This window comes from Erpetoichthys calabaricus, chromosome 6, assembly GCF_900747795.2.
Source record: "Erpetoichthys calabaricus chromosome 6, fErpCal1.3, whole genome shotgun sequence".
In the NCBI taxonomy this organism is placed as follows: domain Eukaryota; kingdom Metazoa; phylum Chordata; class Cladistia; order Polypteriformes; family Polypteridae; genus Erpetoichthys; species Erpetoichthys calabaricus.
In genome coordinates, this window is record NC_041399.2 from 180,154,099 (window position 1) to 180,168,749 (window position 14,651).

General features: G+C 37.2%; 1 pseudogene; it reads left to right on the forward strand.

Moving 5' to 3' along the window:
- Nucleotides 1-8,006: 8,006 nt before the first annotated feature.
- Nucleotides 8,007-8,183, forward strand: LOC114654001 (uncharacterized; annotated as a pseudogene).
- Nucleotides 8,184-14,651: the final 6,468 nt, after the last annotated feature.

Here is a 14,651-nt window from a genome sequence, read left to right on the forward strand (position 1 = left end):
TGTTTTTATTGGAATAGAAATAATGTTTAATATTTTAAGAAACCCTCTACATGAGATGATGTAGAGTTGTGTAGCCAAATTATAAAGTAATTTAAAAACAGCAGCTGCAGACAAACGCAGCTATGGCAGGCTCCAAAAATACTTGGAAATCGCAACCTCTGGATATGGAATTTATAACCTTGTCTGCTAATTTGTAATAATACGGTTTTAATATCAGGGACACTCTTCAGAAATAGCTCCAAAACCATATATGTAGTCAATTCAGAAAATTTTATGTTTGAAGTGAAAAGTATCTGTTTAACATGAGCTAATTTGTAATACCTATGCTAATACATTAAAGATATCCAACTCTTTTATACCAAATTATTACATTTAGTAAAATGAAATAAATCATGCCTATAAATACTAGTAAAATTGTTTTGTTAAAATGTCTGGGCCTTAAGGAAAGCTTTTTGATTTGTTTTTCCGTCCATGCAAACTGCCTATGTCCTTTTAATTTTATATTATTTCTGAACACTGGCAACACTGAAATGCAATGAACTCTGAGTGACTGAAAAGAAATATTTATATGATATTTATAATATTTGTTTTGAGTTTTCACTTAATCTGAGTCTACCAATGCTTGGCTTTAGCCATTTTTTACAAAGTTTAACATACAGACAATAAATACTTTTGGGGTCCTAAAAGTGTTTGCTGGTAAGGTCTGGTAATATAGTATTGTGTGGTCTTTGGTTTCTTTTAACATATCTCTTTTTATCAAGGTTAAGACTGACATTTTTGCATGAGATATGCTCGATTATTTACAAACAGTAACAAGAAAAAGTATATAAATACTTGTAATTACCTGGTTTTCTGCAATAATTTTTCTTAAAGTGTGATCTGATCTTAATCTAAGCTACAAATATTAACATCACAGTATACTTAAGTTGAAAAAACAGAATCAGTTTCAGTCTTTCATGTCTTTATTTAACAGACCTATCAAACATTCACAGTGCGCTTTAGAAGTGAACCCCTGGATTTCATAACTGATCAAATCTCCTTTAATAGCAGTAACCTCAAACAATCATCTCAATTAGCTGTGGATCAGACCTGTACAATGTTCAGTGAGAATTCTGGACCATTCCACTTTACAGAACTGTTTCATCTCAGTCATAGTCATCGTCATAGGATGTCTGGCATGAACAGCTCTCCTGAGATCATTTCACACCATCTCTATTGGATTGTGCTCTTAGCTCTAACAGGGCCACTCCAAAAAGCTGATTTTCTTTTTCTGAAGCAATTCTGTAGTAGATTAACTTTGATTTTGAGAGTTATTGTCCTGCAGCATCACCTAACTTCTACTGAGCTTCAGCTGGCAGACAGCAATCTTAACATTATCCTGTAAGATAAGTTGATAAACTGGAAATTCATTTTCCCCTTGATGATGGAAAGCTGTCCAGACCCCAAAGCAGGCCTAAATCATTGATCCCTCCACCGTATGTTATCATTAGCATGAAGTTTTCATGTTGGTATGTGGTGCCTTTTCAACCTCAGGCATGGAGTGATATTTTTCTGGAAAGCGATGGCTTCTTCCTTGGTATCCTGCTATGGACACTATGCCTGTTAAATATTTTGTAAATAGTGCACTTATGAACAGAATTATTTCTTCAAGACTTACTGTTACTCTCTGGTTTTTTTTCCCTCACTGAGCATTCTGTATTATGCCTTTTCAGTCATTTTGGGAATATCCATAGTAGTAAATCATCTCCACTTATACACAGTTTGTCTAACTGTGGAATAATGAATATTGTCACACCAAAGCATATAGGAAGCATCTAAAATATTCTGTTAAAGAGACACCTCCATATCAGGCACCTGAGACACTGTGGCCTTTAACGCCTACTCCTTCTTCACCCTCAAACTGAAGGATTAGTCCAGATTTGACTTATGACATAGCTTCTGGATTTTGCCTGGCCATTCTGCCACTTCCACTATGGGACGTATATAAGGAGCAACCACACAGGAAATTTGCATTCACTGATCAATCTGTCCCTGTGAAGAACGCATCTCTGATGGGAGACATTCTTAATGAAGGAAATTTGACCCTGAAAAGAGATGACTGGTTTAGCCTGGAAACATGAAATAGACACTCAGTAACTCTGCTGAAGTTTGCTTTCATTTATTCCTTATTTTCATCTACGCTAAATGGGGTTGTATTGAAGGACCCCAACCCTCTGCAATCTCCCTATTTTTTTTTTTATTTTACAATATTTAAACTCTGAAATTACTTTGTAACCCTTTTCAGCTTTATGAAAATCAACAATTCTTGATCATAACTCTTCTGAGATCTCTTTTTTGCAATGCATGCTTCACATCAGCAGATGCTTCTTGTGAATGACAAACTCAAAATGTTTGAGTCTTTTTTATAAGTCAAAGTAACTCTAAATCACACCAGTTCTGCCTCCTCATGGATCGTGTTTGAATCTGTAGTCACTGCCTGTGTGTTGTCTGTACAGTCTTCAACATGCCCACATGAGTATTTTTGTCAGGCTACTCCAGGTTTCTCCCAGAAACATTTATTCAGCTTAATTTGAATCAATAAATTGGCATTGTATGAATGTGTGAGTGAGTGGGACCTGCAATGAACTGATATCCAACTTATGGTGCGCTGCTGCCTTGCAGCCAATTCTGACAGTATAGTTTCTGCCCTTTGTGAACTTGAATTGGATTAAGTGAGTCTGAGAATGTATGTTTAGATCAATAAGACATGGATAGCAGTAGGAAGTTTAAACTCTTCATCTTCTCTGGAAGCCTTTTCCTTTGATTCTTCATTGAATACGTGTGTCATCTTGGAACAGCCAGCAAATGTATATGTTTACTCATTGTGGAATAATCTTTTTTTTTTTAAGTAATAATCATTGCGCAATACTTTAAACTTCAGTGGAGTGCCTTTACTGTGAGCCTGATTTGTTTTCTTTATATTTGATACTAGCCGTGCCCCATGGCTCTGCCCGCGAATTAGTGAAAAAGGACAGTGAGGAGGGCCCTGACGTCACACTTCCTCCTCCCCTCAGCCCACAGCCTCTGTCTCGGATTAGCGCGAATATATCTCTCCTGCAAGCGAACTATGATACTAAGTGCGATGCAAGAAGTCGCAAAATCAACCGGAATGTTCAAGCAAATAATAGAAGAAAACCCGATCTAAATCCGTTAAGTAGTTCTCTCTTTCACTAGCTAAGTGGAGGTAAGGTACACCCCTGAGGCTGTGGCGTGAGTGAGGAGGGCCCGCCCCCCTTGCTTCGGCCTGTTGCATGTCTCTCGGATGTGCACAAATAAATTGGTAACGCAAGAGAACTATGATACATAACGCAATAAGGGAAGTCGCAAAATCAACCGGAATGTTCAAGAAAATCACAGAAAAAATCAGTTAAGTAGTTCTCTTGTGAAAAGCGGACAGGCATACAGACAGAGACAGACAGACATTGGAATTTATATATATAGAGATGTATTAATAACTTCTTGAACTTTCTTTTGATCTTACTTATAAAGTTGCCTTTTTTGCACAGTTTTCAGTTTATTAATTTATTTTTTTAACATCATTTCTTTTATGCCATGTTGCTTGACACAGTACATTACACATTTGATTTACAGTAAAGGTATGGTGAGGTTACTAATACAACATGTCTTCATTTATTATATAGTGAAATATAGCTTCCTAAATGAAAACAATAATTAATTTTATTTTGGGAAGGGAGATTATACTAAAAGAGATAATACTCTGAATCCAATGTTTTTCACAGTGCATAATCATTTTTTATGACCATTTTACAAATGTAATTCTCTTTAGTTTAAGGATAAAGATACAAATGTCTAAAGATAAAAGTCCTGCAGCATCATCAAAACATTGGAGAGGAAACAGGTTAATTTCACAAATGTATTTGTGTTCTTTTGTGACAGTTGTTTTCTGGCACACAGACATTTTTGAAGAAGTCTCCCCAATATACAAAATGCCACTGGCGTTCCTCAGTACAGTATGTGGTGTTATTACTGCTTACCTCTAATTTATTGTAGTCATTTTCTTTCTAGAAACTATGTATGGACTTTTGGAAATTCACCTTGTAGCCATTTTTGGAACTTTATAGGATATCACCTTTTCCCCTTTGGGATTTCATTTTATAGCTTGAAATCCAAATCTACCAATTATATTAGGTTCAAAAGAAAAATAATAAGTGCTTATGATTAGCCTTTGAATGCATATAAATCTTAATATTATTTAGTAATGACTATCTGCTGTACAACATTTGGTAATTTTGTGCCTTATGTCATTTCTGAGACTCCCCAAACATTTATAGAAATCTGATGTATATGATACCCAAATTCAGCATGTCACCAATGTTCTTATTGGTTGTATATGAATGAGTTAATACCTGTCTGTTGGGCCTACTCTTAGGTTCATCACATTTATTACTGGCACATTCACATTAAGATCCCTGATTGCTTCACTGAACATATACAGAAACTCCATCCACTAAATGCATAAGTAGCAAATTAATGTTTCAGTTTTAATACTTGTAGTGCACATCTTTTTATTCTTTTAAATAACTAAAAAGAATACAAAGTATTGTTTTTCTGTTTATAAAGACAGTAGATTAAGATGCATTTCATATTAATACATAGAGTAATACAGGATGCTGCAGTGAGTAGCGTTGCCACCTAATAGATCCAGCATCCATAGTTTGAGCCCAGTGCCCGGTTGCTGTCCCTCTGATATTTCCCTTTGACATCCCCAAAGACATGCAAGTTAGGTTAACAGCATTTCCAAAAACAATAGACCCCAGTGTGAGTATGAGTAGGGATGACTGCATGAGTGGCCCATGCAATAGACGGGTTCCCTGTCCTGGGTTTTGCCTGCCATATAAGAATTATTTAACAATTAATAAAGAAAGTGTATGTATTTACTAGGTGTAAAGTGGTTAGAATTGAACAAACTTATAAGTTACAAGATATCTGCTAGACCAGCTCAGTACCATTTGGCAAACAGAGAACAACCTCAGTTGAGGAATGAAGAGCTTGATGGAGTAGGGTACAAAGAACCTCACATAGCACTCCATGGAGCAATTCAGTTGTCTCCGTCTGCTACTGAAGGTGCCCCCTTATTTAGCTAAAACCTTATAAAGGAAGTGAGAGTCTTGTCCAGGATAGTAAGCAGCTTCCTGAGTGACCTCTGTTCTACCACTCTATCCAGTGAGTCCAACCTGACTCCCAAGATTTAATAGCCTCACTTTACTTAGTCTGTTAGCATCACCTACAATAATGCCATTTCTCCGTCACATTACTACATAGAAAAATACACTGACCACTACAGACTGGTAGCAAACATGTAAAAGTGGCCTCCGTACACCAAATGACCTCAACCTCCTCATAAATAGAGGCTATTCTGACCCTTCTTGTATACAGTCTCTGTGCTGGTACTTCGCTCAAGCCTGTTGTTGAGATGCACCCTGAGGTATTTGTATATTCTGACCATCTCCACATCTTCAGCCTCAGTGCGAACTGGGAGCAAAGTGGGCTTGACCCTGCTAAAGTCTATGATCATCTCCTTCAGTTTGCACCATTCAACAAAGTCCTTCACATGTGTCCTAGTGTTTAGTACTTATGGCTAACCGTTATTTGATAAGTTGCCCATGTAACAACACAGAAGACTTTTCTAAACACAGGATGAATGAAAGAAACTGACAGTTGTATGCAAAGATGGATTTCTAGAGACTGAAAATGAAACAAACACAATGACCAGTTATGTAAAAAATTACACAATACCAGAAGATATAATTAGAAATGCAGGGTAAACACTGTTAAAATTAATAGGAAAACAGTATCAAAAGATGGACAAAGCACTGAAGTAAGACTTGAAGGGTTTAATAACATAGCAATAATAGGGTCTTTCGAAATAATGTGGGACATGAATGTAAATAAGCCTCAGGTAGCAGCCATCTAATTGAAGCTTTAATGCAACTGAACATAAGAGACATTGCTAGGGTTAAAAGTGTCCAAGGGAATGGTAATGGTCATTCTTAAGAGGCAAGGTGTTGTGAGCCCAACCAAGAGATGGAAGTTACAGGAATTGGCAAATTCATAGTCAGTATACAGGGGAGAGGTTCAAAATCAGAAAAGACTAAACGAAATGAATATATAAGAGCCAAACAACAACGTCAAAAACAGAAGTCCAGAAGTATTAACACTTAAGAAAAGTTCTAAGAGCAGGCTTCACGTCACAAGATACATGAAATGGAGGTACATCGTGTTTTTTAGTAAAAACTGCCTGCTGCATGGATGTTGAATTATTTCTAAAAGCTTATTGCATGATCTAGAATACTGAGAGTAATTAAGATAATTCTCTAGTGTTGTTCTGGTTGCTGTTTATATTCCTCTGAAGGTCACCTCTAGCATTACAGTGAACTATCAGTACACCATTATTTTTTGAGTTCAAACATTTCCATTTGAGACATTATTTCTTATCACCGAGGACTTAAAGAAATATTCCATTGAAAAAATGCTATATTTTTTATGTGTTGTTTACGCCATTAGTTTTGTAGTAATGACTGAGAAAAAATGTAATTTCATATTTTCATGCACAGTGGAGATAAAAAAAATTATGACAGAATACAAATCTATGGTATCCAATGCTGTGCAAATCATAAGAAGCAGATATCAGCAGAGTAAATCTTATTTTACTCTTGGTGCAAAGTCCATATTTCAGTTATCCAGCTGTTTGTTCACCACAAGCAGTGTTTGAGATACTTCCGGACATCCAGTTAAGTTTATGAATTGATTATCTGCCTCTCCCTCACATTTATGTGTCAAGAGTCCTGCCTTCAATGTAAGCGACAGGATATATATATAGTAGGTTGCATTCTATGTGTGTTATTTTGTGTCTGTGTGTGTACACCCTTTTGTTGATATCACTGTCACTATTCTGAGAAGATATGCAAGAAAGGATTTCATTGTACCAAGTACACATATCAATAAATGTGAAGTTCAAAATTAGCAGCTACTCTTTTAGCTTTTAATGCATGCATAATGTGACCTGTATTCTTGATACTTGATTCATAATACATTCTCTGATGTATTGATTATTAGATTATCTGTTTTTTAAAAGGTGCTCAAAAAGAAATAATATCAAGGCATTTCTATGATTAGAAACCGGTTAAAATTAAACACCATGGCCACTTTGGTTGCCAGAGGCCAGTCTCTTTGTGTACACTATTGTCAGTTTATTGTGCTTATCATTCCTTAAGAGGCTTGTGTCCCACAGGCCTGTGAACTGTAATTGTAACTATATAATTGTGTGTCATGTGGAGAGAATATTGGTAGGCTTCTATTTAAATTTAACAGTAGTCATTTCTAAACACTGAGAATTTGCTTGTAGGAAGGTTTACTTTTAAAGCATGCTGTTTCCTGGTTTCCAATTAACAAGCCAAACTAAGAATATTAAACTGCCTTCAAAGCCTAATCTTTCTCTCTCTCCCCCATCTAACTTTCATACAGGACAAAAACTCCTGTAATCCTAAATTTATGAAAGATAACCTCCAGATATCAGTGGCTAACACTGTTTAATGCAATTTACTTTATTAAGGTATAGAGAGCTGCACCCTTTTGTAAGTATCATATATCAGATCTTCCTGTATATTTACTATTAGTAGTATTATTATTTTAGGTAGCTCAGATCACTATTTCTTTGCTCAACAATTATTCTAAAATATGGAGGCAAGCATTATGACAGCAGTTGAGTTCAATTCAAGTTATGTTTGTGTGGTGCTTCTCACTGAGCGCAGGCTCAGAGCACTGTACCAAATTAAATGATATATGATACAATGAAGTCTGAAGATAAGACCAGTCCTTTACTCTCCCTATTGGCTTTCCATCAGAGTTTCAACAAATTTTAAAATTCTTGCTTAATTCTAAGATTAATGATTAATGATGTAGCTGTCCTTTAGTTTTGAATTATTTCAGCTTATACAGTACATCTTATACTCTCCTGGCAGGTGAGATACCATGATCACTAAGGTGGTTGTCCCAGGCAGAGGCTCATCCATTGCACTCCGGGTGTGGTTCTGGTGTGCTGACTCTTGCAATTTCCCCAAATGCACGAAACTCAACTGCATAATTTGTGGTAGTGGGGGACTATGTGGTGTAGCGGGTCCACAGCTCACGTCAAAAAGGCCACTTTTTAATATAAATAACCGCCGACTTAGAAAGGGGACGTGGCATGTGTGGCCGATCGGTTCCCGGGGGAATTTGTGATGTGGGCGGTCCTCACTTAAGTGCACAGGTGAGGAGTCGTTCGCATCTGTAATTGTTCCAGGAGGCTGCTAATTGCCACAGCTTATCCACGTTCCCGTAATAAATAGAAGCACAAGGTAGCTAGGAGGGGGAGAAAAAAAGAAAAAAGTAAATGGAGGTTAATAGAGGAGAAGAAGGCAGGAAGCAGGGAGAGGATAGCCGGTGTGAGAGAGAGCGAGTGAGCAACTGCAGGCTTGCAGGCAGCTGGACAGTGAGCCCTAGCGGGGTGTTTGGCCGACACCTAGGGCAGTCAATTGTGGTAGCTCCTGCTGAGCATTTTGAAGAGCAGCAGTGACCGGAAGAAGAATGGCTTGCCGCGGAAGACAGTGGGAGTCGGGAGGCTTGGGAGGTGGATTCCCCAGCGTGAGAGTCCTGGCTGTTGGGGGAACCCAAGTCTCGGTCTGGAGAGAGCTGAACCAAAGCCAGGGATCGGGAAGCCTCCAGATCGGAAGGTAGAATGAAAGTCAGCTGCAGGTAGGGTGGCTCCCCTGGTGCATAGCCTGGACAGGAGAAGCAGGAAAGTCACTAGTAGAAAGGCACCGGGCTGATTTTAAAGGGACAGCTTCCAGCCTTTGTTTTTAAAGGATTTATTTATTGGTTTTTTTTAACCTCCACTTTTCAATTATTTTACTGGACTATTTATTTAATGAAGACTTATATTTGATGCACTGCACTTTATTTAATTTGGACACTTTGTTTTGTTTGTTGATTTTAAAATAAAAGCACTTTGCACTTTTTGCACCATCCCCTTGCTTTGTTGTGCCTCACTGCCTAGCTCATCGGTGGCATTATCGACCGTGTCAGGTTCAAGAGCTCGGGAGCATGGAGTGAACCTGCATCGTCACAGACTGCACTCACGTTCTCCCCTGATTTTTTTTCTAAATTTACCCATGTGTGTTATAATATGTTTTGTTAAGTTTAATGTCACTGTTCTCTGTGCCCACTGTTATGGACTCATTCATACAGGCAGACCAAATATGGTACACAGGGGCACAGCATCAGCATTTAGAATTGCCGAGCCAAGCACAGGACTAGAGAGCCAAAGACAACTGGACAATTGAATAGTCAGCCTAAAGACAGATTAGTATATTTCTGTCTTCTGTCAGTACACCATCCTCTTTCCTTGTTGGGAGAATGAGAACTGTATGTAGGCATTGTGCTAATTCTGTATTTTTGAAGGTGGGATTTGATCCCTTTCCTGTCCTTGTTTGGATCTGGAGCCAAGAGCCTGCACATGGAGCGACCAGTATATAAGAATGGACCTACGGCCAACACTTTGAAGCTGCCGGGCGGAAGAGTATGTCTTCCGTCCGAGGCCGGCCAGAAGATTATGTCTTCTGTTCGGTTAAAATCCTTTCAGCGTGGCGACGAAAGATGGCAGACGGCATAGGTCAAGTCTCCCACATGCTTGATATGTCTGTCATAAGCTTCCCGTTTGTAATACCACATGAACCCGTCAGTAAAGAGCTAGATGATCCTTTTTACTTCTCGTGTAATCTTTTAACCGTCTTATTGCATGCTGGAGGGGGATAATACCTTTTTATTATTTAAATTCAGGTTAATTAAAACTCCGCCATTGAAAAGAACACATTTCCAGAGAGCTAATGCCTCTTAAGGAAACAATGTGATTAATGAAATTTTTCTGATAATCTAATTTTATGTGGAAATTTTTAAATTATAAGGAATCTGTTAAAATTGATTTCCGATATTCTGTTTTTTATTCAAATATCTAATTCTACTTCAAGGGTATGAATTTTTCAAAGAAATAGCAGGTCAAAACTAAAAATATTATATGCCTAAAAGTATTGGTGATACAGTTGTCTTTAACTCTGTATTCATCAGTTACTTTTAAATAAGGGCAACAAGTTTTGAAAGTTTCTAATATATGTGTGAGTTTAGATTTAAATATGCCATATAGATAGATAGATAGATAGATAGATAGATAGATAGATAGATAGATAGATAGATAGATAGATAGATAGATAGATAGATAGATAGATAGATAGATAGATAGATAGATAGATAGATACTTTATTAATCGTCGGCCACTTAATTAGGTATACTTTGCAAGTACCCTGTTGGACCCCTTTTTGCCTTCAGAACTGCTATTATTCTTCATGGCATAGATTCAATAAGGTGGTGAAAACATTCCTTGGAATTTTGGTCCATATTGACATGATAGCATCACACAGTTGCTGCAGATTTGTCGACTGCACATCCATGATTTGAATCTTGCTTTCCACCACATCCCAACAGTGCTCTTTTGGATGGATATCTGGTGACTGTGGAGGCAATTTGAGTGCAATGACTTCATTGTCATCTTCAAGAAACCAGTCTGAGATGATCTGAGCTTTGTGACATGGCACGGTATCCTGCTGGAAGTAGACATCAGAAGATGGGCACACACTGGTCAAAAGGGATGGATAATGTCAGCAACAATACTCAGGTAGGCTGCTTTATTTAAACAATTTGGTACTAAGGGGCCCAAAGTGTGCTAAGAAAATATCCCCCATGATCCAAGGTAGGATAGATCCGTGCTTTCATGTTGTTGATGTCAAATTCTGACCCTACCATCCGAATTTCACAGCAGAAATTGAGATTCATCAGACCAGGCAATGTTTTTCCAATCTTCCATTGTCCAGTTTTGGTGAGCCCATGCAAATTCTAGCCTCAGTTGCCTGTTCTTAGCTGACAGGAATGGCATGTGGTGTGATCTCCTGCTGCTGTAGCCAATCTGCTTCAAGGTTTGATGTTTTGTGCATTCTTTTTTGCAAACTTGAAACTAGTGGTTATTTAAATTACTTTTGCCTTTCTATCAGCTCGAACCAATCTGGCCATTCTCCTCTGACCTCTGGCATCAACAAGGCTTTTTAGCCCAGAAAACTGTCACTCACGGGATATTTTCCCTTTTTTGGGCCATTCTCTGTAAACCCCAGAGATGGTTGTGAATGAAAATCCCAGTAGATAAGCAGTTTCTGAAATTCTCACAAGGTCTTTGACTCATGACTCTGCTATCAATGAAACTGAGTGAAAAAGCCAGACATAACATTAATGCTTGCCTCAGATGTACTCAAATGCAGCTGGATGATCATCACAAATTTTGGAAAAATCCATCCTTTCCTGACCCCTTTTATTACAATCATATAGTCTTGTGAGACTTCAGGAAGAAAGCAAGAATCAATCCACAATGGACTTCAGTTCCAGTTTATTGCAAGCTAAATTCACAAACACACACACACTCACACACACACAAACAAAAATACACTAACACATCCAAATAATGGGTTTATAGGTTAAGTTCTAAAGGGTTAGAGATTCCATAGGGAAATCCCAGAAAAACTCTCATGTGAACATGAAGAAAATGCGAAAACATTATTCTGACAGTAACTAACGACTGGGATTTAAACTTAATTTCCTAAACTAGTAAGACACCAGCAGTACACTACACATTCTAGATATTTTTTCTATATTAAATGAGTCAAAAGTGGAACATAATTCTGGTTCTACAGTAAGATATAAAAATACCTGTGTTCAGAAATTGCAATGGTAATGTCATTTTGGAACTCTTTGCTGCACCAGTATCTGGATAAACTATCATCTTTCAGGTAAATATGATTTTTGCTTTGCATTTCTGAATAGATGCAAAAGTTGAGATGTGTCATTGAATAAGACAACAATCCAAAACAACATATGCCAGCTTACAAAAAAGAATTCTAAGTGGTGGCAATTGCGAAGCACATCTATTGTAAACTCCTTTGAATTGTTGAGACTGGACCTGAAATAGCAGTTTTGCCAGGTGTGGCACAAAATTCCTTTACCTCACTGTTAGAATTTAATTAATAACAGCAAGAAAGGTCTGGTTATAGTTGCAGAATTGCTGTTAAAAGTTATGTAATCAGTTATTTAGTCCAACAGGGCAGATACTTTTTCACATGGTTCTTTGGTTCTTGCATAGTTTTCTGTAATCAGTACATGAAATGCACATAACAATGTTAGTGTTTTGTTTAGTTAGGGTATTTTTAATATGTTTTTAGGGTCTGAGTTAAGATTTCATAAAAATTAGGTAATAATGAAGAGGATCAGACAGGACCAAATTCCAATTTCACAGCACTGAATATGCTTACAGTGTGTTATGCAAGAACTATTTAAGTTAGTAAATATATAATTTGGGTTCCTTATTTGTGTTTTGTTCATGAAAAGGTTGATATTGTTATTCCGATTTTGAAATTTAGCAAAGAACTGCACACGCTATAAAAACAAGGCTTTAAAATGAATTTCCTGAAACACCTTTTCTATTAGATATAAAAAATGTTTCACTTCTTCACTAAACTAAAGAGTAAGTCATAAGCCTTAAAGTAATTAAAACATCAACAAAAATATGTTTGTCCTTCTCATTCACCTTTTCAAAGAAGCCTCACTGGAGCCAGGATCTGCTGTCCTTTCAGGCTTTCCCATGTTGAAATTTATTCATTAAATTAGGTTTAAGAAAGAAACAAAGACAGAACACATAAAAGACAAGAGCAAGTGTTTCAGTACCAATTATCTTTTAGTGTGAGTAGAAATTAGTTTGGACTACTTCAGTCTTTTCTTCTTCTGCTTCCTTGTTTCCACTGGTCCCCTCGATGAGTGAGTAATGTGTTTCACATATAAAAGGAAGATCTTCAAAAAAATGTGAAGTGTCTAGAGAGGGTTTTACTGGACTTGTGAAGAGGCCTCTTGAGGAAGCTTAGCAGACAATAGAGTATAGGTACAGATGGCGGTTTATTTTGTCCACATGATTCATTTCACACGCACCCAGGCAACTGTTGAATGGGGATTAATGATAGTTTGAGCCATGCATGGCTATAATTTGGCAGATGAAAAACCATGAAATGGAAAGACATTCTGAAAGGACAGGACAGTGTGAAACAGCTGGTTTAAAGACATGGATACTAGACTTTTGAAAGATGTGTATATGTGTAAGGATATTTAAAATGTTGGACTGTGTTGTGTTACATTAAACAATTAATGTGTTATAAAAATACTTTGAAACACTTAGCAAGATCATTTTGGTGCAATTCTAAGAAATGTTCTAGGACATAGTAAGAAGAAATGTGTTTAAGGCTCAAAAGGAATCATGAGGATAAGAAGAATACCAAATTCTTCAGTCAGTAAAGTTGCACCTTGATGGAGTATACCTGTGTCATATACCAATGCTGATGCTTGGCTATGCCAAATACTCCATGTGTTTGGAAGTGGACAAGGCTAAATGGTTTATGGTGAACTTCAAGAAAGTGAGTTGAATCCCAATCTTTCTACTCTTCAGTCATTTCCTCTTCTCCTTCTGCTCATGTTTTTCCATGGTAGTTCAATTAAACCTCCATATCAAAATCTTTGTGATCTGATTAATCTGTCCAGTAAAGAAAATAGTAGTTGCATATTGAATCAAGTGGCAGATCTACACAGAGTAAAATGGGAACATAGTCACCAGATTCAGTTACACAAAGCTGTATCTTATGTTAGTTTTACCTGGTAAAACAAACTCAAAATCAAAACTCAACCTTTCTAAATATTTTCATAATTTGGTTTAGTTGTGTCATTAGGAATTTTACCATTCTGTGTTTCCAATAAAAGTATGTGGTTATTGTGCCCATCCTACAAATTTTGCCGCAAAACCTAGGGAGGGCAGAAGTGCCATTAGCAATGACAACCAAACGTGCACAATTAAAATAAAACATAAAAGAAATAAAAAAGTGCAAATTGCGACAGACATGTATGCTATATTAAGTAGTAACAAATTAGACTTAAAGCAGATTATTGGCCTGCTCAGGGCTGGCTGCTTTCTTACATCTGATACTGGAATAGGTTCTTAAAAAACATAAATTGGGTTAAAGGGATTTAAGAAGTAGATGGATGGGTGGATGGAAGGATGGATGAATGAATGGATATAACAGAATATACTTTAACAGTCCAACTGGATAATCTAATAATAATAATAATAATAATTCATTACATTTATATAGCGCTTTTCTCAGTACTCAAAGCACTATCCTCACAGGGAGGAACCGGGAAGCGAACCCACAATCTTCCACAGTCTCCTTACTGCAAAGCAGCAGCACTACCACTACCATAACAGCCCTTCCTTGCCTGTGACTCTTACTTGGTGCAGTGCTGTAGCTTTGACTTTCGCCATGAGTGAACCTCTTCTTGACTTGGATTTGCTTTTCTTCAGTACATATTCTACATGTTAACATGTCTTCATCAAAAATAACATTAACTGATTAATTAAAACTAATTCTTCCAATAGCTCTATCCTTACCCTACCCATCTTATGTTATATCCCTTTGAAGCAA